Genomic DNA, 27,088 nt, shown 5'->3' on the forward strand with positions numbered 1-27,088 from the left:
TCAGGCTGAAGTTTATCCTTGTATAGATTTGACACATTAATCCTCCCTCCCAACCACGAACAGCCTGATTTCAGTGTTGTAAAAACTCTACATAACATGGCTCCCTGAGTGCACAAACAACCCCTCTCCATCCATTTCATTCCGAATAAGGTCAATAACAGGACGGATTAAAACAAAATACAAACTGTGGTGAATGCTGCATGTTACTGTAGAGTAAGGAGTCATGTTACTGTAGAGTTTTTACAGCACTGAGATCAGGCTGTTCGGCCCATCATTCACACGCCAATCTAACCACCTGGACTCCCTCTCTAAACCTCTCCAATTACCCAGACCCCTGTCTGATTGAAAGTTGTCTGTGTGGAGTTTGCACATTCTCCCCGGGTCTGTGTGGGTTTCCTCTGGGTGCTCCAGTTTCCCTCCCACAGTCCAAAGATGGGCAGGTTAGGGTGGGATAGCTGTGCCAAGTTGTCCATAGTGCCCAGGCATGTGTAGGTGAGGTGGATTAGCCATGGGGAATGCGGGGTTACAGGGAGAGGGGGGGGGGGTGTCTTGGTGGGAATGCATGATGGGCTGAATGGCCGTTTTCAACAAGTTAGGGATTCAATGATTCTATGCTACTTCCCATCTGCCTCTATGGATGAGGGAGACTATCCCCTGACCCAGTATCCCCTTCGGTGGCTCAACGTTTGCTTTGTTTCCAACAAAGAGCTGCAGATGCTGCAGATCTGAGAGACAGCACAGAAATTGCTGTGGAAACTCAGCAGGTCTGGCAGCATCTGTGGGGAGGGAACCTTTCGGATCCAGGGATTGTTCTTCAGAACTGAAGGCTTCTGATTCTGGTGCTGTCAGACCGGCTGAGCTTCCCCAGCAATTTCTTGTTTGTATTTAAGCCTCAATCCAGTTGGTGATAATCACGGCCTTGTTAAGTGTGTTTGGGAATGAGGAGGGAGCTGCCAGCAGGGTGATGGTGGGATAGTGGGGAGCACAGCTGCCTTCCAAGCAGTTGACCCGCGTTCGATTCCCAGCCATTACAGTGTTGTGGTTTGCAATCAGCCTTTTAAAGGAAAGGCACTGGGATAAATCGAGGAAATAAATTTTCAGCCATCGCAGGGTTGTGGGTTCATTTTGTGGTAAAACGGATCTGTCAGATTGCTCCTTGCTTTTCCTGGCAATGGTTCCTGTGAATTGCAGTGTGGAACCGGGCAGCATTGCTCGGCATCTCGGAAGCTTTCCCCTCTGCTGCTTCCCATTTCTTATTGAAATATTGGTTGCAGCACAAGGATGGGTTTGTTTTGTTCGAAAAATGAGAGACTGCTCCCGTCAGGAACCTGAAATAATGACAGAAGCCGCTGGAAACACTGAACAGTTCCAACAGCTTCTGTAGTGGTGGGGAGGGAGGATTAATGTGTCAAATCTACACAAGGATAAAATAAACTCCAGCCACAAGACAGACTTCCTAAGTTTTACAAACGTCCGTATAACATTTTTCTGAGCCATCAATTCACCTTAAACCCTTCCAATGTGGAATAGCATCTTTCTGATTCTCACTTTGAGAGATGTCCCTCAGTGAGCTCCTCCCCCATTCTTTCCATTTCACTGGGGACCCACTATCCGCAGTCTCCAATCAAATGACCTGAACTCAGACACACAGAGATCTTAAAGAGTGACACAATGCAGATAGGAAGTTGATTTCATTTCTGTTTCTGAGTCCAATCCTCACTCAGTGAGACAGAGTCAGGTATTCAAGGCTCCAACAAGAGCTGGATTCTGCTTCTGGTGATTGTCTTCATTCAGTGAGAAGGAGGGCCGTGGGCCGGAAGGAGCTCATCATTGTGCTTCGGGTTGTCTGCTCAGTCTGCAGCATTGCAGGCCGTGGGAGCAGGGCAGCGGGAAAGGTACCTTGTGTGGTCTGCAATAGGACTTTCCACACATTGTTCCAGGGCAGTTACAGAGCTCCAGGAATTCTGAATGAGGATCTGAAAAATGCATTGATTGAAGGAGGAGGATCAGGAAAACAGGATAAAGCTGATGAGATTAGCAGGATTTCTCGGTCTAACTCTGTACCATACTTTATTTTCTGCTTCATAAATCTACAATCCGGAGCTCAACCCACTCAGAGCAATATAAGCTCAGAAACAAATCATTCAGTCCAAAACATCCATGCTGAACTGATATCCGATGTCAATCTCATTCTATTTGTCAGAATCTGGCCCATGTTACTTTGAACCCTTTTTAATTCAAAGTGTTTGTGAAGATTTGTGGCTCGGGTGCTCGTTGTTGTGGTTCTGTTCGCCGAGCTGGGAATTTGTGTTGCAGACGTTTCGTCCCCTGTCTCGGTGACATCCTCAGTGCTTGGGAGCCTCCTGTGAAATGCTTCTGTGATGTTTTCTTCGGCATTTGTAGCGGTTTGTATCTGCCACTTCCGGTTGTCAGTTCCAGTTGTCCGCTGCAGTGGCCTGTATATTGAGTCGAGGTCGATGTTATTGTTGATAGAATCTGTGGATGAGTGCCATGCCACTAGGAATTCCCTGGCTGTTCTCTGTTTGGCTTGTCTTATAATAGTAGTGTTGTCCCAGTCAAACTCATGTTGCTTGTCATCTGAGTGTGTGGCTACTAAGGATAGCTGGTGGTGTCGTTTCGTGGCTAGTTGGTTTTCATGGATATGGATCGTTAGCTGTCTTCCTGTTTGTCCTATGTAGTGTTTTGTGCAGTCCTTGCATGGGATTTTGTACACTACGTTGGTTTTGCTCATGCTGGGTATGGGGTCCTTTGTCCTGGTGAGTTGTTGTCTGAGAGTGGCTGTTGGTTTGTGTGCTGTTATGAGTCCTAGTGGTCGTAGTAGTCTGGCTGTCAGTTCAGAAATGTTCTTGATGTATGGTAATGTGGCTAGTCCTTTGGGTTGTGGAATGTCCTCATTCCATTGTCTTTCTCTTTGGCATCTGTTGATGAAATTGTGAGGGTATCGGTTTTTGGCGAATACATTGTAGAGGTGTTCCTTCTTCCTCTTTTTGCAGTTCTGGTGTACTGCAGTGTGTTGTGGCCCTTTTGAACAGGGTCTTGATGCAACTTCTTTGTGTATGTTGGGGTGGTTGCTTTCGTAGTTCAGGACTTGGTCTGTGTACCTGTATACCTTTGTGGTGCATTCTCCATTCTTCTGCAGCTGTACAGAGCCCTGGTGAGACCACACCTGGAGTACTGTGTGCAGTTCTGGTCTCCAAATTTGAGGAAAGACATTCTGGCTATTGAGGGAGTGCAGCGTAGGTTCACGAGGTCAATTCCTGGAATGGTGGGATTACCTTACACTGAAAGACTGGAGCATCTGGGCTTGTATACCCTTGATTTTAGAAGACTGAGAGGGGATCTGATTGAGACATATAAGATTATTAAAGGATTGGACACTCTGACGGCAGGAAACATGTTTCCGCTGATGGGTGAGTGCCGAACCAGAGGACACAGCTTAAAAATACGGGGTAGACCATTTAGAACAGAGATGAGGAGAAACCTCTTCACCCACAGAGTGGTATCTGTGTGGAATGCTCTGCCCCAGAGGGCAGTGGAGGCCCATCTCTGGATTCATTTAAGAAAGAGTTGGAAAGAACACTCAAGGATAGTGGAATAAAGGGTTATGGAGATAAGGCAGGAACAGGATACTGATTAAGGATGATCAACCATAATCATATTGAATGGCGGTGCAGGCTCGAAGGGCAGAATGGCCTACTCCTGCACCTACTGTCTATTGTCTATTGACCGTTCGGTGTTCTCTGTACCATCACGTCTAGGAATGGGAGTTGGTTGTCCTTTTCTTCCTCTCTCGTGAATCGGATTCCTGTGAGTGTGGAGTTGATGATCCGGTGTGTGTTTTCTATATCTGTGTTTTTAATTATTACAAAGGTGTCATCCACACGTCTGACCCAGAGTTTGGGTTGAATTTGCGGTAAGACTGTTTGTTCTAATCTTTGCATTACACCTTCTGCTATGAGTCCAGAGATGGGTGAGCCCAAGCACTGAGGATGTCACCTAGACAGGGGACGAAACGTCTGCTACACAAATTCCCAGCTCGGCGAACAGAGCCACAACAAATCCTTCAGTCCAACACATCCATGCCGAACTGATATCCGATGTAAATCTCATCCTATTTGTCAGAATCTGTCCCATGTCCCTCTTAACCCTTTTTAATTCCTACACCCACCCAGATACCTTTTAAATGTTGTGATTGTACCAGCCTCCACTACTTCCTCTGGCAGCTCATGCACACAATGAAAAATGTTCCCCTTAGGTCCCTTTTATGTTTCCCCTCTCAACTTTAACACATGCCATCTGCTTCTGGACTCCCCCACCACAGGGAAATCACCTTGTCTTTTTACCCTGTTGAGGGTCGTTTATGAATTTGTGAATCTCTATAAGGTTACCCCTCAGCCACTGATGCTCCAGGGCTAATAGCCTCAACCTATACAGTCTTACCCTCCAGCACAAACCCTCCAACCTTGGCAACATCCTTGTAAATCTTTACTAAACACTTTAAAGTTTCACAACACCCTTCGTATAGGAGGGAGTCCACAATTGCACATTATATACCAAAAATGGCCAAATATGACCTCCCAACTCCCTTACACAACTAACTAAGCAATAAAGACAAAAGTTTCAAACGCCTTCTTCACTCTCCTATCGAAATGTTAGTCCATCTTCAACGATCTATGAAGCTGCACTCTAGGTCTACTTGTTCAGCAACACCCCGAGTACCATGTCATTAAGTGTATAAGTTCTGCTCTCTATTGCCTTTCCAAAATGCAGCACCTCACATTTATCTAAATTAATCTCCATCTGCCACTCCTCAGCCCATTGGCCCATCTGAACAAAATCCCGTTGACCTCTGAGGTAACCATCTTCACTGTCCTCCACACCTCCAATTTTACTGTCATCTGCAAACTTACGAACCATTTGTCCTATGGTCACATCCAAATCATTTATATAAATGACAAAACAACAGTGGACCCAGCACCGATCCTTGTGGCACACCGCTGGTCACAGGCCTCCAGTCTGAAAAACAACCCTCTCCCACCACCCTCTGTCTTCTACCTTCGAGCCAGTTCTCTACCCAAAGGGTAATTCCACTGCCCGAACATACAGATTTGAAAATATGACGCGTGTCTCAAAAGTACAACAAGAATCTATTCCTGATGACAACAGGCGGGTCAGTTTGCCACCGGTGCTGTTTACACTTGGAATATACCTGGAGCAGAGCAACACAAACCCAACTGGAGAGGGTGGCTCTGTATAAGGAGAGTCAGTGTGGAGTTAAAATTCAACATACGTGATGGAATAAAATGAAAGGTTAATGAAGGTAAGGCCCTCCAATCTGTTTCACAAGTTATTACATAAGAGCCTGGATAAAAACTGAAGCTATTGTAGTAAATGGCTCAAGCTCACCATGGAGAATTAATGCGCTCAGACGGAAAAATGCTAAGTGGTTATAAATTACTGCAACTTGCAAACAGCAGGATTAAAATCCAATTTGCTTTTTTACGGCACGGATGAATATTTTAATCATGTTGTTCTCTACATACGAATGATACAGACGGCCATTTATTATTGAGAAAGAAAAAGACAATCAATATTTTCTTTGACATCTAACTTGGATTTGGAGAAGATACTGTGGATGATACCGGCCAACAGGATTGTTTGCACAAACAGGCGAATAATAATGTCGCCAGTAGATAGCAGAAGGTTGTGGAGGGAAATGAACAGACTGAAGCCCACTGTGATGGAGTTTGGCATAAAAGGCTAAAGAGAGACAAACTCGACCGAACTGCAGAGTTTGAAATGTGAACATGGATAGAGTTACCTTGGTGTTCATGTGCACAGGTCTTTTACTGTGACAAGATCTGCTGAAGGGGGAAATAGAAAACATGTGGGATCTTAAGCATCACAAATGACCCATTAAATAAGGAGAAAGAAAATGCATATAGAGAAAACTCTGCTGTTCCTGGGGATCTGAAATCTAACCTCAGCAGGTCAGGCAGCATCTGTGAGAAGGGAACCAGACCCATTTCTCCCACAGCAGTCTGCAAGGCACCAAGGGATCTCCCTGATCTGATTGGCCCTGTGCTAATTAACACTGCACACAGATATTAATCCAGTGGGTCAGCTTCTTAGTTAAACAGCGAGTTCCTGAGAGTAACGAGGCAGACCCTTGTATGTTGTTCACACCTACATGGTCAGTAAAATGGTATCCTGCCCGTCCCATTGCAAACTCAGCTTCAGCTCTGACCATATTTCCTGAAACCCAGCATGGGGAGGAAACACTGCCTCCTGGTCTTAGGTTCTTTGCTGTAGGAAAAGGTGTCACTTCCTGTGATCTCCCTCTGACAACTCCATTGCTTTTAATTTATCTCACATAATCGGCTTTCTGTCCCTTCTGGTTTCGTGGTCTAGTCACACTTCCCAAAGCCGAGGCTCCTGCTAAATGGTAGAATCTGGCTAGGGCATCATTAAATTGAAGAATTAGTACAGGGGTATGAGTAAATGGGAGACTTGGTGGGAATCAATAAATGGGAGATTCGGTGCACAGCACCATTACATTGGAAAACTGGTGTGTGTCAATATATTAGGAAATTAGAGCAGAGCATGTCTAAATTAGGGAATAGGGGCAGGAAACCAATAAAAAATGTTGCAAGCATCAGTTAATTGGAGGTTCATTTCAGTGCATCACTAAATGAAAAAATGCAGGACATTAATAATTGGAGTATTCAAGCAGGTGCCATTAAATTCGAAGTGGGAGCACTCGGGCAGGATAACACTCAATGGGACAATTTGTGCAGTTCCAGGATTTGCGCAGGATTGGAAAATGGGAGAAATAGCCAGAAACAGAGTCATACAATCGTCGAGATTTACAACACAAAAACAGATCCTTCGGTCTGAGTTGTCCACGTGCCTATTTAAGACTTCTGACAGCGCTGCACTAAATTGGACAATCATTGCAAGGGACTACTTAAAGGGAGAATTGGGCAAGGGCTTATCAAAATGTGAGAAATGTCAATAGAAGAATTAGTATAGGGGTATGAGTAAATAGGAGATCTGGTGCAAAATGCCGTTACATCAGAAAATTGGTGGGAATGCCGATATAATGGAAAATTGGAGCAGAGCATATTTAAATTGGGGAATAGGGGCCAGCGAATCAATGAAAAGAAATGTTGCAAGCATTGGTAAATTGGAGATTCAGTTCAGTGCATCACTAAATGAAAACAATTCACCAGGGCACCCGTACGTGGAAGATGTGTTTCAGGGAAAACTTGAATCGAAGGAATTGATGGAGGACATTAATAACTGGAGAATTCATGCAAGTACCTTTAAATTGGGCAGGATAATACTCAATGGGAGAGTTGGTGCAGTTTCAGGATTTGTGCAGGATTGGTAAATGGGAGAAATGGTGCAGAGCAGCGGAGCCATAAATAGAGTCATACAATCATAGAGATGCATAACATGGAAACAGACATTTCAGTCCAACTTGTCTATTACTCAATTTTAGAATTCTGGCAGCGCTCCACGAAATTAGAGAATCATTCCAAGGAACTACTAAAGGAAGAATTGGGCAAGGGCTTATTGAAATAAGATAAATTGGAACGGGGCATCCGATAACGGCAAATTGGTGCAGTTAGCACCAAATGGGAGAGTTTCAGTTTAGCAGGAACGTTTAGCAGGAAAGATTACAAAGTTCTGTCAGCGGACTACTAAATGGGAGAATTGTTGCAGGGAAATACTAAATGGAAGACCTGGTGCACAGTGGGGCTAAATTGGGGAATTGGTATATGGCAACAGTAAATGGGAGAATTAGAGTAGCGCACCCTTAAATGGCAGAATCAAGCTCGGGCATCAATAAATGGAAGAATTAGTACAGGGATATGAGTAAATGGGAGATTCGGTGGAAACAATAAATGAGAGATCTGGTGCACAGTGCCATTACATTAGAAAATTGGAGGGTGTGCCAATATTCTGGAAAATTGGAGCAGATCATGTCCAGATTGGAGAATGGGGTCAGGGAATCAACAAAAAAATAGAAATGTTGCAAGCATTGGTAAATTGGAAATTCAGTTCAGTGCATCACTAAATAAAAAAAATAAGATCAGCAGGGCTTCCGTACATTGAAGATGTGTATCAGGGAACAATTAATGAAAGGAATTGATGCAGAGCAACATTAATTGGACAATTCATGCAGGTGCCATTAAATTATTAGTGGGACGACTGGGGCAGGATAACCTCAATGGGGGAGTTGGTGAAATTCCCGAATTAGTGCAGGATTGGTAAATGGGAGAATTGGTGCAAGGAATTGGAGCACTAATTGCACCCCTAGAGATGTACAGCACGGAAACAGACCCTTCAGTCCAACTTGGCCACATCTAAATTTAAGAATTCTGTCAGCTCTCCATTAAATCGCAAGAAACTATTAAATGGCAAAGTTCCGAAAGGGCTTATCGAAATGTGAGAACTTGCAACAGAGCATCAGATAATGGGCGAATTAGTGCAGTTCAGCACGAAATGGGTGGGTTATGCTGTGTTGCACTAAATGGGAGAATTGGGGCAGGACAATACCATTTGGGAGATACAGAGTAGGGCATCGCTAAATTGGGCGAGGGCATCAGTCACTATGTAACACTGAATTGGAGAATTGGTGCGAGGTATCAGAAAATGAAAGACCTGGTGCAGGGTGCTGATAACTTCGAGAATTGGAGCAAATGGGAGAACACGGGCAGTGAATCAGTAAATAGGACAAATGTTGCAAAGGATTAGTGATACAGATTCAATACAGTGCACCACGAAATGGGGCAGTTGGTGCTGTTCACCACGAAAGGGAAGATATGTGTAGGATCGGTAATTTGGAGATATGATGCAGGGATCGCAAATTAGCAAATTCTGTCAGCGGTCTACTAAATGGGAGAATTGTTGCAGGGAAATACTGAATGGAAGACCTGGGGCACAGTGGAGATCAATTAGAGAATGGGTACATGGTAAATGTGGGAATGAGAGTAGCGCACCCTTAAATGGTACAATCTGCTAGAGCATCAGTAAATGGAAGAATTAGTACAGGGATATGAATAAGTGGGAGATTCGGTGCACAGTGTCATTGCATTGGAAAACTGGTGTGAATGTCAATATATTAGAAAATTGGAGAAGAACATGTCTAAATTGGCGAGTCGGGGCATGGAATCAATAAAAACAAATGTTGCAAGCATCAGTAAATTGGAGATTCAGTTCAGTGCATCACTAAATGAAAACAATTCAGCAGGTCACCCGTACGTGGAAGGTGTGTATCAGGGAACAATTAAATGGAAGGAATTGATGCAGGGCATCAGTAATTGGAGAATTCATGCATGTGCCTTTAAATTGGGCAGGATCATTCTCAATGGGAGAGTTGGTGCAGTTTCAGGATTTGTGCAGGATTGGTAAATGGGAGACATGGTGCAGAGCAGCGGAGCCATAAATAGAGTCATACAATCATAGAGATGTACAACATGGAAACAGACACTTCACTCCAACTTGTCTATGACTCAATTTTAGAATTCTGGCAGCACTCCACGAAATTGGAGAATCATTCCAAGGAACTACTAAATGGAAGAATTGGGCAAGGGCTTATCAAAACAAGAGAATTTGGAACGTGGCATCCGATAATGGCAAATTGGTGCAGTTAGCAACAAATGGGAGAGTTTCAGTTTTTCAGGAAATGGGAGAATTGATGCAGTGTAGCACTAAATGGGAAAATTGGGACAGGACAATAGACTCATAGAGATGTACAGCATTGAAACAGATCCTTCAGTCCAACCTGTCCATGCTGACCAGATATCCCAACCCAATCTAGTCCCACCTGTCAGCACCCGGCCTATATCCCTCTAAACCCTTCTGATTCATTACCCATCCAAATGACTCTTAAATGTTGCAATTGTACAGGCCTCCACCACATCCTCTGGCAGCTCATTCCATACACGTACCACACTCTGCATGATAAAGTTGCCCCTTAGGTCTCTTTTACATCTTTCCCCTCTCACCCTAAACCTATGCCCTCTAGTTTTGGACTCCCGTATCCCAGTAAAAGACTTTGTCTATTTATCCTATCCATGTCCCTCATAATTTTGTAAACCTCTAGAAGGTCACCCCTTAGCCTCCGACGCGCCAAGGAAAACAGTCCCAGCCCGTTCAGCCTCTCCCTGTAGCTCAAAACCCCAGCCCTGGCAACATCCTTGTAAAAATACTTGATGTGGGAATTACAGTAGAGCACCCTTAAATTGGGCGAGGGCATCATTCAATATAACAATCGGTGTAAGCCAAAACTGAATGGAGAACTTGGAACGGGGTATCTGGTAATGGCAAATTGGTGCAGTTAGCACCAAATGGGAGAGTTTCAGTTTAGCACTAAATGGGAGAATTGGGACATGACAATACTTGATGCGGGAATGAGAGTAGGGCACCCCTAAATTGGGCGAGGGCATCAGTCAGTATGAGGATTGGTGTAAGGCAACACTGAGTGGAGAACTTGTTCAGGACATCAGTAATTGGGGGAAAAGGTGCTAAGTAACACTGAATTAGAGAATTGATGCGTGACATCAGTAAATGAGAGACCTGGTGCACAGTGGAGCTAAATTACAGAATTGGTGCATGGCAACAGTAAATGGGAGAATTAGAGTAGCGCACCCTTAAATGGTAGAATCAGGCTAAGGCATCAGTAAATGGAAGAATTAGTACAGGGATATAAGTAAATGGGAGATTTGGTGGAAACAATAAATGGTAGATCTGTTGCACAGTGCCATTACATTAGAAAATTGGTGGGAGTGCCACTATATTGGAAAATTGGAGCAGAGCATGTCTAAATTGGGGATTAGGGGCCAGGGAAACAATAAAAAGAAAAAATGTCACAAGCATTGGGAAATTGGAGATTCAGTGCACTGCATCATGAAATGAAAAAAAATCATCAGGCGTTCCGGACGTGGAAGATGTGTTTCAGGGAACAACTAAATCGAAGGAATTGATGCAGGGCAACAGTAATTGGAGAATTCATGCAGGTGCCATTAAATTCTAAGTGGGAGGACTGGGGCAGGATAACATTCAATGGGTGAGTTGGTGAAATTCCCGAATTAGTGCAGGATTGGTAAATGGGAGAATTGGTGCAGGGAAGCGGAGCACTAATTACAGCCTTAGAGATGTACAGCACGGAAACAGACCCTTCGATCCAACGTGTACACACCTAAATTTAAGAATTCTGGCAGCTCTCCACTAAATTGGAGAATCATTGCAAGGAACTGCTAAGTGCCAAAATTGGGAAAGAGCTTATCGAAATGTGAATATTTGCAACAGAGCATCAGATAATGGGTGAATTAGTGCAGTTCAGCACTAAATGGGTGAGTTAGGTGGTGTTGCAACTAAATTGGAAAATTGGGGCAGGGCCATACCTTTTGGGAGATTTAGAGTACGGCACCTCTAAACTGGGCCAGGGCATCAGTCAGTGTTAGGATTGGGGTAAGGCAACACTGAGTGGAGAACTTGTTCAGGACATCAGTAATTGGGGGAAATGGTGCTAAGCAACACTGAATTGGAGAATTGGTGTGGGTCATCAGTAAATGAGAGACCTGGTGCACAGTGGAACTAAATTAATGATTGGCAACAGTAAATGGGAGAATTAGGGTAGGGCACCCCTAAATGGTAGAATCAGTAAATGGATGATTTAATACAGGGATATGAGTAAATGGGAGCTTTGGTGGAATGTGGGCGAGGGCATCAGTCAGTATGAGGACTGGTGAAAGGCTAAACTGAATGGAGAACTTGTTCAGGGCGTCAGTAATTGGGGGAAATGTTACTAAACAGCACGGAATTGGAGAATTGGTGCGGGCCATCAGTAACTGAGAGACCTGGTGCACAGTGGAGCTAAATTACAGAATTGGTGCATGGCAACAGTAAATGGGAGAATTAGAGTAGCGCACCTTTAAATGGTAGAATCGGGTTAAGGCATCATTAAATGATGCACTGTTGCACAGTGGAGTTGCATTAGAAAATTGATGGGAGTGCCAATATATTGGAAAATTGGAGCAGAGCATGTCTAAATTGGGGAATAGGGGCCAGGGAATCAATAAAAAGAAGAAATGTTGCAAGCATTGGTAAATTGGAGCTTCAGTACACTGCATCACTAAATGAAACAAAAATCAGGGAACAACTAAATGGAAGGAATTGATGCAGAGCAACAATAACTGGAGAATCTATGCAGGTGCCTTTAAATTATATGAGGGAGGACTGGGGCAGGATAACACTCAATGGGAGAATTGGTGCAATTCTCGGATTTGTGTGGGATTGGTAAATGGGAGCATTGGTGCAGGGAAGCGGAGCCCTAAGTCAAGCCTTAGAGATGTACAGCTGCAATATCTCCCACAACAGTGACTATACCTCACAAGGACTTCAGTTGCCATGAAGCACATTCAGAAATCCTGAATGTGTGAAAATACATTTATAAATACCTTTGCAATGAATAAAAGACCCAAGATCAGGGCAGGACATTGTTATCTATCAGTCTCATCTCACCGGAGAGAAATCAGTGGGTAAAAACTGTGTTTTTGATGTGATTAACACCTGAACAATTAAACACCAGTTCAATTAAAGAGATAATTCACATCCAATGAAGTAAACTATTGCTGACAGAATGAACACAGTCCAGTTCTGGATGCAATAACAGCAGAATACAATCACGTTACCCCACAGGAATGTGTGTGTCACCATAGTCTTCCCAGACCACAGGGGCTGCTCTCTTCAATACAGAGAGAAGCGACTCGTGGTGATTTGACCAGAGGGTCCAGACCTCAGGCAAGGGAAGAATTTTGAGAACGAGAGTCCTTCATGGTAACCTCAAACTGGTAATGGGAATTGAACCCACGTTGTCCACATCACACTGCTCGGTAAACTAACAATACAGCCAACTTAGCTCAACTGATTCCCCTTAACTGGAGTGTCACATGTGGGGATGAATAATTGAATCCCTTGCTACACACAGTGCAGGTGAACGGCCTCTCCCCACAATGTGTTTGTTGATGTTTCATCAAATCATTGCTACTCATAAAGCTCTTCTCACAGTCAGAGCATTGACATGTTCTCTCATTGATGTGAACAAAGCCATAGCTGCTGAGATTGGAGAACCGAGTGAACCCCTTCCCACACAAGGAGCAGGTAAAAGGTGTGAATGTGCTGGTGCTCACTGAGTACAGATGACTAAGTGAATCTCTTCCTACACTCAGTGCAGGTGTACAGTCTCTCTCTCTCTCTCTCTCTCTAGTATGGCCACGCTCGTGTATTTGAACTTTGCTGATTTAATAAATCCCTTCTCACACACAGAGCAGATGGTTGGTCTCGCTCCAGTGTCAACTCAACGGTTGACATTCGGCTGAACTGGGAAGTTTATTCCTTCCTAAACAGAGCAGACAACGCTTCTCTCCCGATGATGAAGACGTTTGTCTGACATTAGGCTGGATCCCCAAGTGAATACCTTCCCACACATGGAACAGCTGAATACCTTCTCTCCCATGGGAACAGGTTGATGTTAAATTATGGCTGAAAAATGTGTTGCTAGAAAAGCGCAGCAGGTCAGGCAGCATCCAAGGAACAGGAGAATCGACGTTTCGGGCATAAGCCCTTCTTCAGGAATGAGGAGGGTGTGCCAAGCAGGCTAAGATAAAAGGTATGGAGGAGGGACTTGGGGGAGGGTCGTTGGGAATGCAATAGGTGGAGGGAGGTTAAGGTGTTAAATTATGACCATTGAATTTAAGACCTTTACACATCTTAAAGTTTTTTTTCCCCCACAGTCAGGGGAAAGGTCTCTTGTCAGTGTGAACCCACTGGTGTTACATGAAGCTGGATGACAGAGTAAATCCCTTCCCACACATAGAGCAGGTGAACAGTCTCTCCCCAGAATGTCTGTGTCGGTGAGTCTCCAGCTGGTCTGGGGATTTGCAATCCTTCTCACAATCCAGATATTTCCATGGTGCTGATCTCCTCACATATCTCCAAGTTGGATAATCTGTTGAATCCTTTCCCATAAACACAATATATTTATGACTTCTCTGTCTGTGGATTTTTAAAGAATGTTAACTCGATAATGTTAAATAATTTCTGCAGTCAGTTCAGTGGAACACTCACACTGTTGTGTGTGTGTGTCTGTGTGTGCGTCTGTGTCTGTGTGTGTGCGTGTGTGTGTGTGTCTGTGCTGGCACTTTACCACTCACAATGTTTTTTTGAAATCTTTGCTTACAGACATACCAGATAAACATGTTCCCCTTATGTCCAAATTAATTTAGTGACTCTGTTGGATCTTTATATCATGTCTGATTTGACTCACTCATCTTCAATTCTTTCAATCTATTTCTCTGTGAAAAGATTTTCAAATATTATCATTGTGCACACAGGGTAAAATCTCAGAACAAACAAATCCAATTTCAGAAAGACACCCTCCCTCTGTTCTACACTTCCTCCCAAACAAATGATCCAATCACATCAAAAGATGCAAAAAGCACCATCAAAAGCAAAAAGGAATGTTCCTGAATAAATCAGGTTGTTGTTCCAACATCTCTGAGACATTGTGTGTCCTGAGGTGCAATCCTGTTGTGGGATGTACCTCGCCAACTGGTGGACAGCACAGCCCCATATCCAGAAGGATGTTACACAAGAGATGATCCCCTTTGCTGCTACTGTACATCAGTGGGGAAGAAAGGGAATAGGGAAGGTTGTTGGCAATCAAGAGAGCTGTTTTGTCCCACATGTTGATGAGCTTCTTGTGTTGTTGAAGCAGCATTCAACCAGGCAAGTGGAGAGGATTCCGTATCACACCTGACTTACGTCGTGTAAGGTGGGCAGGCAGGAGGTGAGTTGAGCGCTGCAAGATTTTTTGCGTCTTGTATCAACTGTCATTATATGGTTAGTCCTGTTCAGTTTCTGGTCAATATTACACCCCTGGAATGCTGCTCATGGAGGATTCAACAATGATATTGCTGTGGATTTTCAACAAGGGATACTCGGATATTCTCTTGTTGAAGATGGTCTTTGCCAGGCACGGATGTGATACGACTGTTACTTGTCATTTGTACAGATTTTAGATCCAGGCCAGGTCTTGCTACATATGGATATGCCTTTTGAGAAAATGTTTAGCTCAGGTTGAGGTTCAGGTTGTAAGATTGTTCTCAATGAGAACAAACCTACCAGCTCAGTGAGCAAACTTACAACCTGAACATATGGATATCTGCTCCATCAGTATCGGAGCAGTTGGTAATGATGCTGAATATTGTCCAATCATCAACCAACATCCCGCTTCTGAAGGGAAAGTGATTGACAAAGCAGCTGAAGATGGTTGACCCTGAGACTCCAGCCTGAGGAACTCCCCTCGAACTAACAAGGCCTGGTTTCTCAAGGCCCACCTGCTTTACAAGTGGGACATGACACGTCTGAACAGGTTGGTTAAAAATGTCACCTGCAGAAAACTCCAGGGATTCAAGTAGACTGCTGTTTGTTTCAAAGATCACCTTGGGGTGAAGCTGTTATAAAACTATCGCCCAGGACACTGCACCACCCGGGCAATGGATTCTGAAGGAGATGCACACAGGACTGGAATGGTTCACTCTGTTTCTCTGTCCACATCTCCTGCCAGACCTGCTGACTTCCTCCAGCACTTTCTGATTTGATTTGGATGAGAGCATAAGAGGTACAGTTCGTAAGATTGCAGATGACACCAAAATTGGAGGTGTAGTGGACAGCGAAGAAGGTTACCTCAGATTACAACAGGATCTGGACCAGATGGGCCAATGGGCTGAGAAATGGCAGATGGAGTTTAATTCGGATAAATGCAAGGTTCTGGATTTTGGGAAAGCAAATCTTAGCAGGACTTATACACTTAATGGTAAGGTCCAAGGGAGTGTTGCTGAACAAAGAGACCTTGGAGTGCAGGTTCATAGCTCCTTGAAAGTGGAGTCACAGGTAGATAGGATAGTGAAGAAGGCGTTTGGTATGCTTTCCTTTATTGGTCAGAGTATTGAGTACAGGAGTTGGGAGGTCATGTTGCGGCTGTACATGACATCAGTTAGGCCACTGTTGGAATATTGTGTGCAATTCTGGTCTCCTTCCTATTGGAAAGATGTTGTGAAACTTGAAAGGGTTCAGAAAAGATTTACAAGGATGCTGCCAGGATTGGAGGATTTGAGCAACAGGAAGAAGCTGAACAGTCTGGGGCTGTTTTCCCTGGAGTGACGGAGGTTGAGGGGTGACCTTATAGAGGTTTACAAAATCATTGGGGGCATGGAAAGGATAAATAGACAAAATCTTTTCCCTGGGGTGGGGGAGTCCAGAACTAGAGGGCATAGGTTTAGGGTGAGAGGGGAAAGATATGAAAGAGACCTAAGGGGCAATTTTTTCACGCACAAAGTGGTACATGTATGGAATGAGCTGCCAGTGGATGTGGTAGAGGCTGGTACAATTGCAGCATTTAAAAGACATTTGGATGGGTATATGAATAGGAAGGGTTTGGAGGGATATGGGCCGGGCGCTGGCGGGTGGGACTGGATTGGGTTGGGATATCTGGTCGGTATGGACGGGTTGGACCGAAGGCTCTGTATCCAGGCTGTACATCTCTGTGATTCTCGTCTCAGGTTTTCAGCATCTGCATGAATCATCCTCAGGCCCCGCCCAGTGACGTCACGCATCCCTCTGCGCATGCGTCCACATTCCCGGCCAAGATGGCGGCTGTTCACCTCGGAAATGCAAACCATTTACCCACAAGTTATTTTTCAAGGTGCTCGCTTCTCTCTGGAAGGGTTTATTCTCGGTCTGAATCCCTCTGTCCAGCTCCTGCAGCCTTACCGTCTGGTAAAGCGCGTCTCTTCCCATTTCCCACGGAGACAAACCCGGCTCTGCGGCTGCACCGCCCTCGGCTGTAGTGAGTATAGAGGGTATTCAACACCGCGGGGAATGCTGGGTAGGTACTCCGCCATTGAGGAGATTAACACAGAAGGTTAATTCTGTTCATTAATAATTTTCTCTTGCCTGTATTCTATTCTGCTATCCAAATAATCTTTGGAAGAACAAAATTGGCTGTTAGAAAAACATCTTAAAGATGGATGCATCTAACAAATCTCTCAAGTTATCTCTACAACATAACCTTGTCATTAAAATACTAGATCTCCCAAATCATTTTGTAAATTCCTGTCCTGAACTGATGGTGGTAGATTTTGGAAACTCCTTTAACAGGTGGATGTTTAACACTCAAGCCAAAAGATACTTTTGTTTATTCTGAATGTCTCTCAACAGGTTTCTTTTGTCATCTCATTTTAGAAAATAGTGGAAGGAATGAAAACTGAAGTGTTTCTCTGATGCCAGTTCTGTGCTAACTTCTCAGCTTCAAGCTCCAGCGAGAGAGTTTACATTGAAGTACAATGACACTGATTCAGAGATGAATATTTTTGAGCATTCATCTCTAATTCAGTAGTTAACGTGCTTTGCTGTGGTTCATTGATTAGGCCCTCCACCCTTCTCTTCCCCCCTCCGTCACCCTTCTTCGCCCACTTGTCACCCTTCTCCCCCACTTGTCACCCTTCTCCTCCCCCCCACCGTCACCCTTCTCCTCCCTCCCCCGTCACCCATCTCCTCCCTCCCCCGTCATCCATCTCCTCCCTCCCCCGTCATCCATCTCCTCCCTCCCCCGTCACCCATCTCCTCCCTCCCCCGTCACCCTTCTCCTCCCTCCCCCGTCACCCTTCTCCTCCCCCCTGTCACCCTTCTTTCCCCCCCGTCACCCTTCTTTCCCCCCCGTCACCCTTCTTTCCCCCCCCGTCACCCTTCTTCTCCCCCCCCACCCGTCACCCTTCTTCCCCCCCGTCACCCTTCTTCCCCCCCGTCACCCTTCTTCCCCCCCCGTCACCCTTCTTCCCCCCCCACCACCCGTCACCCTTCTTCCCCCCCGTCACCCTTCTTCCCCCCCGTCACCCTTCTTCCCCACCGTCACCCTTCTTCCCCCCCGTCACCCTTCTTCCCCCCCCCGTCACCCTTCTTCCCCCCCGTCACCCTTCTTCCCCCCGTCACCCTTCTCCCCCCCCGTCACCCTTCTCCCCCCCCGTCACCCTTCTCCCCCCCCCGTCACCCTTCTCCCCCCCCGTCACCCTTCTCCCCCCCCGTCACCCTTCTCCCCCCCCGTCACCCTTCTCCCCCCCCGTCACCCTTCTCCCCCCCCGTCACCCTTCTCCCCCCCCGTCACCCTTCTCCCCCCCCGTCACCCTTCTCCCCCCCCGTCACCCTTCTCCCCCCCGTCACCCTTCTCCCCCCAGTCACCCTTCTCCCCCCCGTCACCATCCTTCACGATAGCCTTCACACCCGCACCTTCCCCCCCATCGCCTTCCCCCCCATCGCCTTCCCCCCAGCGCCTTCTCCCCCAGCGCCTTCTCTCCCCCAGCGCCTTCTCTCCCCCAGCGCCTTCTCCCCCCCATCGCCTTCCCCCCCCATCGCCTTCTCCCCCCCATCGCCTTCTCCCCCCCATCGCCTTCTCCCCCCATCGCCTTCTCCCCCCATCGCCTTCTCCCCCCCATCGCCTTCTCCCGCCCATCGCCTTCTCCCGCCCATCGACTTCTCCCGCCCATCGCCTTCTCCCGCCCATCGCCTTCTCCCGCCCATCGCCTTCTCCCGCCCATCGCCTTCTCCCGCCCATCGCCTTCTCCCGCCCATCGCCTTCTCCCGCTGTTTTAAAAAATTCTCAAGGTCAAGGACCAGGCTCGCAGGAAAGTAGTCTGACACAGAACAAACAGCCAAGAGGCGAGTCTGCTAGAATATAAGTGTTTTATTCCCCGCAGCGTCGCCACAACCAGGTCTCGTACTTACAACGGGTCTGGTTTATACTCACTCTACGTGTTACCGGAACTGGGAGCCGTCAGTTCTCGTAGAGCGGTTGCCAACAACCCACGCTCGGCGGTTAAACGCAACCCCGGAGCAGACTCTACCGAACTGGAGACTTTTCCAGCTGATATACTCTTTTCGAGATCTAAACATTCATGTGAACAGCAGAGCAAGGCTGAAAAACACATTCCATTCTGGTCACATACAGATAAGAAGATTCACACGGGAAGGTGTGTAATAAGATTCACACGGGACTAAGCGACACCTTCCATTTTCGGTTAGATTCACACATGTATTGGGACCCAATTTTAACCCTTTCACCACATTCCACTGCTTGGCCCAATACATGTGTTACATTATGATTCACACATGTATTGGGACATAATTTTACACCACATTCCACTGCTTGGCCCAATACATGTGTTACATTATGCCCATATGTATTCTTTCTAACAAGCGCCTACGTACACGCCAAATATACAAGCAAGTCAGGACATTACAGCATGTTAAAATCACCAGGACCGCTACCAGGATCGACAAGGGTGGGAACAGGAATGTCCCCGCAGTGGAGGACATACCACTCAATATGTCCCACCAATGATGAGCTGACTCCACGTCCACTACACGGGCAGCATGTACTACCTCCTGTCCATGTATAAAGGTAGACACCGTAACCTTGGTGACATTGGTTTGATGCTTTCGTAATATCTGCTTAAGCTCCTCGGATCGGTCCAATGCTCGCTTAAACCGATCCAGGGAAATGTTCCAAGGATTCATCAGCACTTTCCACTGCACCTTGGTAAAGTGGCGAGCACTGCTATAAGTGGTCAACAGATAGGTCTGATTCTGCCAGTGCCACTGATAGACATTTGAGAGGCATCCCGAGAACGGTGCTGAGGGAAGCATAGGATGTGGATTATTGGTAGCCACACAGAGCGTGTGTGGCCCAATCTGCCACATCATGTCCCTTGGAGTTTCAACAGTCCATTCGCACAGGGCCGTTCCCTTAGTCAAGCAAGGGTCCCGATACCTGTCCATCAGTAGGCAAGTTTTCCCCTGATCAGTCTGTTCACAAGCGGACAGATCATAGGTAATATTGGTATCTGGGCTAAACCACTGTCCCCTTGTCTTCAGAAAATAATATCCAGAAGATGTAATCACTGGTAATACATAATATCGACAGACCGTAACAGTGTGGGTTACATTCATGGTAACAAAGTATCCGTTACACATAGTTGCGTTACACCATGTTCGTTCTGGATGGGTTATCATCCACAATTTCTCAGATACATTCCATATTCCCCTCCACGCTTGTACATTGGGGGATGTTACCACACGCAAAAAGCGTTCTTTCTGTATTTGAGCATGCAACATTTGAATATGACAGGCAGTCCAATTTAACTGAGCCGTAATGTTCTCAAACAGTTCCTGAGTGGCACCCCAGACATCCAGTTCCCATTGCAGAGATCGTATCATTATTTCAGCTGTCTCTCCTTGAGTCATCATTACGGATGGCATCCACCTTCCAATAGTATGTAGTCCTTGTGAGGTGGCCTGTCCCGTGTTAGATAATTTAGTACGGGTTACCTCAGAGTCAATGGCATTCGAGATACCCATAACAGTTCCTGCGCCTCCCAGCAGGGTGTCGTACCACGATCGTCGCCGCCTCTTGGTATGACACTCGGGTGTGAGGGGCAACTGTACCCGCCAATGAACATCAGTGTGCAGTACCGCCCGGGCCATCTGTTGACAAGTTGACATAATAGGGGCCAACTGTGTTCGATGTGACCGCACGCCCCCCGTGGCACCCCTCTTCGGTGCTGGCCCGCCCCGCGTGGGGTTTAATAACGCCTCAGACGGGGCGTTCGTCGAGGGCAGTACCATTATTATCGGTGGCATTGCGCAGCCACAGATCTTCCCCCCGAGCTGTGACGCTCCAATGAGTCCCCGTTGTCCCGCATGTCTGGGTGCGTCGGTCCCACAAACACGTCTTGACTTGGGCATTTACCACCAGGGTGCAATTAGGCGGTATGAACGATATGTCATATTTTTCCCCATCCCGGCGCATGTAGCACTGTGCACACGTGTACAATTGACAGTCGCTGGTGAGAGTCAGAACAACGCACTGCTGACCGGGTTCACATGTAAAATTGTCCTGCGTCCGTCGCTGGCTACTGGCCTCCCACCGCACCTCATGGCGGGCGACCGGTACCAGCGTCCAGGCCGTGATACCGATGCCCTGGAGTGGCCATCCGATCGCGAACATCGCCAATAGGAGTTGCAATCCCCATGACCACCCCATGTTCAAGGCGGAGGGCCAGCCTGCGGGTGCATAGCAATTACAACATTATTTAGGTCTCACGTAAGTAGCACTGGTTCGCCGGGACGTTTGCCCAGGTCGGGTCCCCGGGGTACATAATGGTGACCAGACTGTCCTTCCCCTGTGCTATGATTTCGGCCGGCCTGGGGGGGCCGGTCGTCTGGCGCACCCATACCTTGGCCCCCTTAGTGTCAGTAGACCCAAATCCCCCCGTCCCACGCTCAGTAACCGTAACGGGAGCTCCCGTCTCTTCCACCGTTGTAAGGTTACATGGCTTAATGACCAATTGCGCTATTCTGTCCCCCTTCTGTATCACGTAAGGTTCAGCAGTGATGTTGACCAGGACCACCCCCAACTCCCCTTGGTAGTCCGCGTCAATTACGCCTGCCATCACATCAATCCCCTTTAGTGACAGTCCCGACCGCGGGAGGATATGCCCATAGGTTCCAGGGGGACAAATCAATCCTAATCCGGTCTTAATCACCGTAGGTTTCTGTTGGATCAAAGTCTGGGCAGTTAGTGCTCGTAGGTCCAGTCCAGCCGAAGCCGGCGTGGCCCTTACGGGAATATCAGCTTCCTCAGCGAATTTCCACATTTTAATAGGCTGAGTCTTTGGGGTATCACATACTCGTATCATCCTATTCAAGGGTGTTACCCCATTTCCTAATGGGCGGTTATTAATTTGTTTCACCACCCGAATTAGTTGCTTCTTCCAACCTGTTAAGTCATTGCAACCTCCTGCTTTTCGTAGTGAGGACTTCGGAAGCCCATTCATTCGTTCTATAAGTCCCGCAGCTTGTGGGTGATAGGGTACATGATAAACCCATTCCACGTGGTTATCGTGACACCACTGCTTTACCACCCTTCCTGTGAAATGGGAGCCATTGTCACTCTGGACCTGTATGGGCAATCCATAAAATTGTTCAATCAAATCTAAACATCGCAAGGTAGCATGTTGATTGTTGTGACGACAGGGATGGGCTACCAAAACCCCAGACATAGTGTCCACAGCTGTACATATGTGGTTACATCCTTGTGAGGAGGGTAAGGGACCCACAAAGTCCATTTGCCAGCTCTGTCCCGGACCATCCCCCCGATGGATATGTCCCATCATGTGTTGGGGCACTCCCTGCCGCTGATGTTGACACTGCTCACACTGGTTTACTGCAGTCTTAACATCATCTACCATAAGATCTATTCCTCGGTCTCGAGCCCATTGCAAGGTTCCTTGCACTCCCCAGTGCCCAGCCTTAAGGTGTGCCCATCTAGCTAGGTCCACTGAGGTGCCCCTTTGCACAATCATGGTTCGGACGATACCTTCCACATCATTTCGAGATGTATGGGCATCTACGTGGGTGATGTATATGACCAGGTATTGAGCTTTCTCCCATATATCTTCCCATAACTGTTTACCCCATACTTCCCTATTCTGGATCATCCACTGATTGGCCTGCCAAGTTGGCATCCATTGTGTCATGCCGTTAACCACTGACCACGAGTCAGAGAACAAACAAACTCCCATGACCCCTGCTTGCATGACTACCATATGCACTGCTTTTAATTCTGCCCACCGACTACTTTTTCCCTCCCCTAATTCTTCTAGGGTAGTGCCTTGTTTTGGGTTAAAGGCGGCAGCTTTCCATCTACGCTGTCCCGCTTTCCATTGGGCTGACCCATCTACGAACCAAGCCGTGGCTTGTTCATCCGGGGTCAGTTCATCATACCGTTTTCCCATCTTAACGGGTGATTCCTTGTATTCAATCACCTCAAACCGTTTTTCCCCTTCCTCAGGGGCTTCCGCCACTTGCTCATGTAGGACTGACACTCCTTTCTGTCCAGTCCGCACTCTCTCCGACACATACCATTTCCATTTAATGATGCTGCTCTCTTGGGCAGTTCCTATTCGGTGGGTAGTGGGGTCACTAAGTACCCACAGAAGAATAGGGATAGCTGTTCTCATGATCACTTCATGTCCAATGGTCAGGGCTTCGGTTTCCACCAAGCCCCAGTAGTATGCTAATAACTGTTTCTCAAAGGGGGTATACCATTCCCCTGCCGGGGGTAATTTTCGGGACCAAAATCCCAATGGCTTACGGGTTCTTCCCTGTTTTTGCCATAAGCTCCAATTGGCATAATCCCCCTGTGCTGAGACTTGCAGTTCTACAGGTCCTGACTGTATCTTTCCCAAGGATACAGCTTGCTGTATCGCTTGCTTGGCCATTTCAAATGCAGTTTGATGGACCTCCGTCCATTCGAACGCTGCCTTTTTCCTCGTAACTCGATACAAAGGTTTTAAAATTTGTCCTAAATGGGGAATATGCTGTCTCCAGAATCCGAATAACCCAATAAATCGCTGCACGTCCTTCTGGGTGTGAGGGACGGCAAAGACCTGAATCTTATTTTTAGCTTTCGCAGTGATTTCCCTTTCCCCCTTGTTCCACACGATTCCTAAGAATTTTACCGTTTGTGAGGGACCCTGGATTTTGGCTGGGTTGATCTCCCACCCATATCCTCGCATATGTTGAACCAGTTGGTCCAGCAATTCCTGAACCTGCTTCTGACTTGTCCCCTGTATCATCATATCGTCAATATAGTGCGAGATCATCACTTCGTCAGGCACTTTAAAGGCAGCCAAGTGTTCTGCAACTATCCGGTGGCAGATAGTAGGGCTATGCAGATATCCTTGGGGCAATCGCGTGAACGTGAATTGTCTACCCTCCCAAGTGAATGCGAACTGTTCCTGCCTATCTTCGGGAATAGGAATTGTGAAGAAGGCATTAGCCAAATCAATTACTCCGTACCACACCCCTGGATGATGTTGGATTCGTCCTATAATAGTGACGGCATCTGGGACCGCTGCCGTCAAGGCCGGAGTGTGACGGTTTAGTTGCCGATAATCTACCGTCATCCGCCATGACCCATCGGCTTTATGTACGGGCCATAAGGGGTTATTCCACGCCGTGGTGCATGTCCTAAGCACTCCCGCTTCCAAATAATCCTTAATTGTGGCGGATATTTCTTTATGTCCGCCGGGAATCCTATACTGTCTAAGACTTATTACGCGATCGGCGATCGGGATGGGGAAGGGGTCCATTTTAACCTTTCCCACTAACACCGTCCTACAGCGCAAAGCCATTTTCGTGATTCCAAATTCAAACTTCCCTTGTTGGAGGTGAAGTGTTAAACCGGCCAGAATGTCCATTCCCAGGATCCATTCTCTAACTGGTGTAATGATAATTGAATAAGTTTTAATGGGCATTGTACCTATCTTTAGGGGCAATTGTACTGTTTTTCCTTCAATCAGATTACCTCCCAGCCCAACCAGCGTGACTGGGGTTCCTTTAAACTTATGGGGCGTCCCATAGATTAAGGTGGCCTCCGCCCCTGTGTCCACTAGAGCCATAACGGTTTGGACGGATTTGCGCCAATAGATAGTCAATGATACATGAGGTCGAATGTCGTCTGCTGACCATTGGCTCGTTCGTGGGCAAACCCTTGGGGCTTGGCCCGATTCCTATTGTTCCTCCCATTCATCTTCCCCAGACAGCACTGGGTAAAGACGTTTGCCTCGCCCTTCTTTGTTCTTGCCTTTCTTACTAGGTTTCCGGCCACGCCTATCCACTTTATAACACTCTCGGAGGGGAGGCCGTACCTCCTCCTCCTCCTCGTCCTCCGAGGATTCCCACCGCTGGGAAGTGGAAGTTCTACCCCTTCGAGGCTCATTAACAACCGGACCCCGTGTCTGACATTTTTGTGTTAGTAATTCCACTAGGTCTTCCATAGTGGGTCGGGACTCCGTCTCTACCCGGGACACCTTCAGTCCCTTTCGTCTGCATAAGTCTTTTAATTCCGGTGTAGGTAGGCCATCAATCTCCGATGCTGGGACCTGCGCCCGTATCAAAGCTTGCCACAAAGCACGCCGTGAGGGGCCTTGGTTACTTCCTTGATTAGGGTTTACTTTTCCCCCTGCCCGAGCCTCAGGGCGACGCCCCTCCGTGCCCCCCTGAGAAGTACGGGTTGTGGGTCCCCAATCCCCCAAACCACCCATCTCCCTCATCATACTACGGGCATCTCCTAGGGTTTCTCCCCGTCCACTCAACATTATGGTTAATAACAGTGGTTTATAATGGGGGGGGGCAGTCTTCACTAGGTGGTCTCTAGTCTGTCTACTAACATTTGTGTTATCTACCTCGTCCAGCACTCCCAGCAACAGGGCATCCCGCACACACAAACGGGTTAGCCTCTGAACCCCTTCCTTAATTGTTGTCCAAGTTCCTTCCAAGGGGGGCCAATCGGACGGGAAGGGATACTGTTCGGCCACTGCCCTGGCATACATCCCAAATAAGGTCCCCATACTGCGATCTATTACCATATCCTTGGCTTGTCTGCGGTACCCCAGGTCTATGGCAGCATCTTTTGCTAATCCACCAAACTTGGGAGCATCCTGATAGTCTACCTGCACTTGTTGCCCCCCTTCCTCGAGGAGCCGAATTAGCCATAGCTCTAACGGCTCCCCAGGATTACGTCGGGTTTTCTGGGTGATAAACAGCACCTCATCGGTAGTGAAATCTTCCGTTAATTCAGAGAATTCTGCAGGAGGCTGAGCCCGCGGTAATTCATGCATAATTGCCTCCCCTTGTTCATTCCGTATAGGGTTTCCTTCCTCATCTAACATTACCTCCCGTTGCACTGGGAGACGTCTCTGAACCTGCTTTCTCCTAACCACTGGTTTAGCTTGGAGTACGGGTGGGTCCTCTTCGTACTGATCATCTGAATCTCCCCAAATGTTCCCATCCCAATGATCGATATCCCACCGATCCCCGTTATTTAACTGGGCTACAAACGCCCGTACTTGTACTGGGTCCGGGGTTCGAGGGACCTTCCTTTTCTCTTTCCGTTTCTTAGCAGACAGATACATAATAGTTCGTCCTGCTAGTTCAGTTAATGCTGTCAATTCAGCTTTTAACTTCATAATTTCCTGCCTCAACATAGAGGCATCTCCCGAACTGAGTCCCTGCTCATGTTTCAGGAGGGCTAATTCTGCTTCAGCTTTTTGGCGCTTGTCTGACTATTGTCTACAAGCCGCCGCACAGGCCCACATCCTCCGCTGTACCCCAGGCAAGGGGTTCTTCGGCAGGACTGGGATCCTCTCAAGGGTGGACAGCAGCGACCCTGGGGTTCCTACGCCCTCGGCCTCCCAGTTCTCCGGTCGCCCCCCACCATTTCTCAAACAAACTGCCACGCCATGCCACGGTCCATGCCATCCCGGGACGGTCGGGACCTCCACAGTTTGTTCCTCTGGTTTCTTAGCCTTTTTCCAAAACATTGTTCTGTATCAAAATCTTTCCTCAATTGCGATTGATCCTGCCGACTACGCCCAAAATGTTTTAAAAAAATTCTCAAGGTCAAGGACCAGGCTCGCAGGAAAGTAGTCTGACACAGAACAAACAGCCAAGAGGCGAGTCTGCTAGAATATAAGTGTTTTATTCCCCGCAGCGTCGCCACAACCAGGTCTCGTACTTACAACGGGTCTGGTTTATACTCACTCTACGTGTTACCGGAACTGGGAGCCGTCAGTTCTCGTAGAGCGGTTGCCAACAACCCACGCTCGGCGGTTAAACGCAACCCCGGAGCAGACTCTACCGAACTGGAGACTTTTCCAGCTGATATACTCTTTTCGAGATCTAAACATTCATGTGAACAGCAGAGCAAGGCTGAAAAACACATTCCATTCTGGTCACATACAGATAAGAAGATTCACACGGGACTAAGAGACACCTTCCATTTTCGGTTAGATTCACACATGTATTGGGACACAATTTTAACCCTTTCACCACATTCCACTGCTTGGCCCATCACACATGTATTGGGACATAATTT

Source organism: Chiloscyllium plagiosum, unplaced genomic scaffold (genome assembly GCF_037043375.1).
Source record: "Chiloscyllium plagiosum isolate Xiang-an unplaced genomic scaffold, Cpla_swu_hap1 HiC_scaffold_43, whole genome shotgun sequence".
Lineage (NCBI taxonomy): Eukaryota > Metazoa > Chordata > Chondrichthyes > Orectolobiformes > Hemiscylliidae > Chiloscyllium > Chiloscyllium plagiosum.